Below are 5,624 nucleotides of genomic sequence, written 5' to 3' on the forward strand. Positions count from 1 at the left end.
TGCTTGGGGGTTTGGTGCAGGCTGGGACCACATGGCCCCCGAGGGAAGCCCGGGGAAGGCAGCAAGCTGCCTCCCAGGTGGTGGCTGGGCCACAGCTGGCCTGTGCCTCTCCATCTCGCTGCGGGGCAGCACTGGGGGCGGCCTCCCAAAGCCCTCAAAGCTCACTCAGGACGTCAGCGTTTCAGCCTCTCTGCACGCCCCAGCCCCTCACATGCTCTCAGGGGTGTTTACACACTGGGAGTGGAGCCGAGGTGGCCCTGGTGGGGGCAGGGAGCATTTGCACACGCGAAGCCCTCCCACCTTGGAGGACTGGGCTGTTCTAGTTGCCATGACCACGGGGCTGCGGGGCTGGATCTACCCGGGGCAGTGCTGTTTCCGATCCACACAGAGATTCTCACATGTCCTGCAGGCCTGGGCTGGGTCTGGATCCTCAGTCCCTAGGCAGAGTGGTGGAAAGAGGGCTCAGAAGGTGCACGACCCCGGGGCGGGGAAGATGCAGTGAATGAACTCTTCCCCACCCTCCAGGACCCGAGCACCCTTTCCTAACCGCCCCTGCTGGGTGTCGACTGGCACCTCCAGCCAGGGACTGTGGGGACCAGCCTGGTGGGAAGTATCCTGCACCCCAGTACCTCCCAGAGAAGGGGAGTCTGGAGCTCATAGCCCAAATCTCCAGGCTGCAGTGGTCCATGAGCCTTTCAAGGCTCGAGCAGGACTTGAGGCACCCAAGCCACCCCTTTGGGGTCTCAGGCCTCCTTGCCCATGGTCCCGGGTGGGAGGAGCAGGGCAGGGCATCAACCTCCATTCTTGTCAGTCACCCCAAAGGCACAGCCCACACCCCACAGGGCTGACTCTGGGGAAGGCCGAGGGACCCAGGGCGTGGCCCAGCTGTGGCTCTGAGGCTCACTGTGACCCATAGGATGGGCGAGCAATCCGGGGTACTACGTGGGGTCCTGTGGCTGTGTCTTCCTAGCCCCTCCTCTTTCTTTGGCTCTTCAAGTTCCTTTCCCAGTGTGGGTGCCGGGGGCTGGGGCAGCCAAGAGCGAGTGCAGGAAAGGAAGGGAGGCCTGCACGGAGTGCCTCTCTCCGCCCCTCCCATCCCTCTCAGGGCCTGGCTGGCTGGCAGCACCCAGGTGTTTTTCATTAAGGGTTTTATTGCGGATTCTCAGGCTCTGGCAGAGGAAGGCTGCAGGGCACCCTAATCCTCCGCCCACCCCAGCCGGAATCCCCAGCAGGAGTCGGGTTACCAGGCAGGGGCTGTCCTCTCCCTCTGACCCCTGGACTTCCAGGCCCTCCAGGAGGCCACCAGCCCCTTCCCTTCCACTGTGCTTCCCCTGCAGCAGCCAGAGTAGGAACACAGCTACCAGCCCAAGCGTGTGCTTAAATCCACCAGAGGCTGCCCGCTACCCGCAGCCCGCCCATCCCATGCACTTCCTGCTCAGCAGTGAGCTCTGACTTGCAGCCCCTGCCAATTTCCATGGTGTAAATCTCCACTCTGGCCAACTTCAAACTATCAGTGTGAAGCCACTGGACCCAGGGCACGGTCAGCGCACTGGCCCAGGGAACCCTTGACCTGGGCCGTGCACCCTCCACTGGCCCAGCCCCCTCACTGCTTGGCCCCCCAGCCAGACACTGCGTTCTTGTAGCCCGAGGCCGGCCCCGCGGGCACCCCTGTGCATGGCCCCTTCTCCAGGCAGACTCCCAGACTAACCGGGGAAGGCACCCTACTGTGCTGGTGGGGCTTCTGTCTCGCTTGACCACTCACGCACGTGTGGCCTTGCCACAGAACTGAGGACTCCTCCAGGCCCAGGCCACGTCCCTTTTTGTGTCTGGGTTCCGCACTGTGACCCACATGGGTGTTCTCAGGGTGCAGAGCCTGGGAGGAGCCCCTCGGGGGCCTGCTGCTTGCTGCAGTCTTGTCTGCTTCAGCGCAAGCTGGGAGACAGACGGCTCACGCCCTGAGGGGAAGGTCTGGCTGCTGGCTGCTGCCTCTGAGACATCCAGGTGACATCTGCCTGCCCGCTGGCACGCAGGGGTACAGCGCCGCCCAGGGCAGAGAGCGGGTGGCACCACACCCCGGGATGCTTGGGACCAGGCTCCCCTGCCTCAGCATCACGGGCTGGTGTGGCACCGCCCTAGGACTGCAGCCTGGAAGAGCCGCCCCTTGCCTTGTGGACAGAACCGGCTGCAATAGCAGGGGTGTGGCAAAGGCCAGGTCTGCGGGTCAGCTCAGGGGCTGCAGGAAGCAACACCCGGGTCTCCGCTCTCTTGTCTGCAGAACAAGGACAGTGACACCCACGTTTCAGGGTTGGTGCGACCCTACGAGTGATGGCCACGACTTATGGCATGTCGGCAAAGTGCCCACAGTAAAATGCTAGTTTACAAACATTATTCCTATTTCATGCCCCACAGCCCAAGCTATGAGGTAAGAGCTGCTAGCCCCATTTCACAGATGAGGAAACAGAGGTTCTGAGGAGTTGGCAAGTCGGGCGGTGTCACTCCAAAGCTCGTTGTCCTAGCACCTACAGGGAGGTGTGCCCAGGGCCAGGCAAACACCAGACATATGAGGGGTGTTGGGGATCCCAGTTATCTAGACTCTGCTGAGCAGCAATTGGTGGGTCGCCTCATCTGAACATGCAGGTGGCCAGTGGTGTCTCTCGTTCTTGAATATGCAGACTGAGGCCCTGCATGCAGGAGGCTACGCTGCGGCCCGTCGGGCCTGGGCACAGCAGGCTGGGCTGGACTTCGGCAGCCAGGAGAAACTGCAGGCGAGGGTGGGGTTGGGGAGACAGCGGAAAGGAGGGCTGCCTGCTGCCCTTGGGGTGGAGCTGGTGTCCTGGGGCCCTGCTCAACAGGGTCTTCCGTGAGCCCAGGTCGCTGCTGTGGTGCACATTTGAGAAACAACCCCGCTGTCCCCTGTGAAATGCTGGCCAGGCTGGCACTTCATGCAGAGAGCATGGCCGAGTCCCCTTTGCGGGAGTCCTGTGAGCTATCTCACCAGGAACCTTTCCGATGGGTTCAAGTCCATCTGGTATGGCAAACGGCTTCACTAAATAAGAGTGGCTGGCCGGGCGTGGTGGCGCACGCCTGTAATCCCAGTGCTCTGGAGGCTGAGGCAGGAGGACTGCTGTGAGTTCAAACCCAGCCTGGGCCACATAGTGAGACCCTGTATCCAAAAGAGAAGGAGAAGGAGGAGGAGGAGGAAGAACAAGAAGAACAAGAAGAAGAAGAAGAAGAGGTGAATATTTTATGCATCTTTATATTTTATGCATCTTTGAAAACCTTGAGGAAATGACTCTGACCAGGCACTTTTAGCTAGAAGTTAGACTGGCCCAGGCTGCTCCTGCATTGGGATCCTGGGGCCCAGTGTGGCCCCTCTTCCTGGCCCTCCAGCCTCAGCGGTGGGTGTGAGGCTGGCTGTCACCGAAGCCCCCTGCCGTCTGGAGGTTACCATCCTGACGGGGATGTGGGAGGTGTGAGAAAGCACTTCCCTCCTGCCACATCCTGCAGGGCAGGATACTGAGGTCCAGAGGGACAGCCTTACAGCATGGGTGACCACCCGGTCCCTGCGCTGCTGCTGGTCCATGATGGCATCCATCACTCCCTAGAGGCAGCAGCACGCCAGACACTGGGCAGACAACACCCGGACAAGTGGCAGGACCAGGGCTTTGAGCGCACAGTGCCTCCTCTGAGCCGCATGCATCCTGCCTCTCTGGACTCTGAAGGTGACATATCTCCTGCAACCGTGACGTGGGAGGCTTGAACCTGGGCGGTTGAAACAGGCCTCCCTGCCGGGCGCCCAAATGGGTGCCAGCTGCCCGGGGCTCTGTGCCAGGAGGGGCTGTAGGGTCTGGAGTTGAAGACGCCATGCTGGAAGGCCTCTCTGAAGTTCAAACTGCCTGGTACCGGCTCCGAGGCAGCTTGGAGTTTTCCCAAGTGGGGCTCTTGCCCACCCGGGGGCTGCGGGTCTCAGACTCTCCTGCTTCTGGAGGGGAGTTCCAAGCCTGCACCCTGGGGTCAGAGCGGGGCCTGAAATCCTGCGGTCCAGGCACTGACCCATGGCCTGCAGGGCGAAAGGACCCAACCCCGAGGACAAAGGGCCTGCGCTCTGGCCGGGGTGCCACCAGTCCCTTTGGGGGGCTCTGGGAGCTCCAGCCTAAAGCTGGCCAACGTGGGTCCATGTGCTGCAAGGCAGGGATTTCTGAGGGTTTCCATGGTTTGGGCACCATACTGAAGGAGGAACCAGGGACCGTCCTCTCCTGTCACGCGGCCCCTCTCTGCCTCATACCCTCAAGGAAAGACAGAATGGCTGAACATCTAGGCAGGTGCTAGCGGAGTCAGGGATGCAGGCCCAGTGTGTGGCTGATCAGCAGGAACCCCGTCTCCTGGGGAGGGGCTGGCAAGGTGATTTCTGTGAACCCACAGAGCACTAGATTGCTGCGAGGGAGCTCCCACTCTTGAACCCTGCAGTCCTCCCCTCCTGTCAACTGGATGCCCCTGCGACTGCTTTCCCTGGGCCACGGCCTGTCCAGGCCTTGATGCCGCCCGCCACAGGGCTCCCTGCCCAGCCTCCCAGCTGACCAGGCCCCGGGCACCCGGCCAGCTGAGCAGTTTGGAGAACAGAGCCCAGCACACTCAGCCCTCAGGGCCATCAGCACTCAAGGAAGCCACACCTACCTTCCAGGGGATGAAAGGGCCAACTAGAAAACTAAGCCCCCAAATGTGAAAAGGCCGCTGCACTGGGGAAAAACCGTGAAAACCCTGCTAACCTTTTCACAGTCAGACAAATGAAAATCAGTACACCTGCACGGTGCTGTCTCCACCCCACATCCAGAAGAAAGGAGAAAATGGAGCAGATGCTACGAGTGTCGCCAGGCAAGGGGGTGGCCTCTGGGCGTGGGGCCTGTGGGGAGCCGGTGACTAGAGGGGTGGCTGGCAGAGCCTCCCTTCCTCCCACCCGCCCGTGTGGAGTCCAGCGGGGTGAGTCCCACAGCTCCAGCCACAGACATGGGACCAAGACCCACCTCAAGGGCAGCACGGCGCAGAGCTACCCACACTGCCCAGGGCCCAGGTCGGAGGCTGCCGCACAGCCCTGTGTGTACACCGTCCCTGGGGACACGACTGGTGTTTTGGGCCCTGGGGTTCACACTCAGGGGCACCCGCCAGCCCTTTCCATTTCCGGTTTTGACAGCACCACAGGCCCAGCAGGCCGCAGCCTCTTCAAACACAGATTTACCTTCCCAGGTACGGGCAGGGGGACGCCCCGTGGACACCCGGCTCGGTGGAGCTGCCTTTGGCCTGAGAAGCAGGTGCGGAAGAGGATTCCACTCTCATTTTGTCTTCTGTGCTGCCTGGATTTCTAACCACGTGAACACGAATGAGTCTTTTAACTTTTGAAATGTCACCGGGAAACATTGGAGTGGAGGAATCTGTGGTATATTTGATTTCCTTCTTTATACTTTTCTGTATTGCTGAGAACCAAAGGCAGTATCTGTAAATGTCTCCACATGCTCCTCCACCCTGGGGATAAAGCGAACTCAGGACTCGGGCTTTATCCCCAGGGTGGGGAAGGCGTGTGCGGTGCTGCAGCCCAGTGCCGCTCCAGGCGCCCACCGCTCACCTGTCCC

The sequence above is a fragment of the Fukomys damarensis genome, unplaced genomic scaffold, assembly GCF_012274545.1.
Source record: "Fukomys damarensis isolate Sample0158 unplaced genomic scaffold, DMR_v1.0_HiC HiC_scaffold_2, whole genome shotgun sequence".
In the NCBI taxonomy this organism is placed as follows: Eukaryota; Metazoa; Chordata; class Mammalia; order Rodentia; family Bathyergidae; genus Fukomys; species Fukomys damarensis.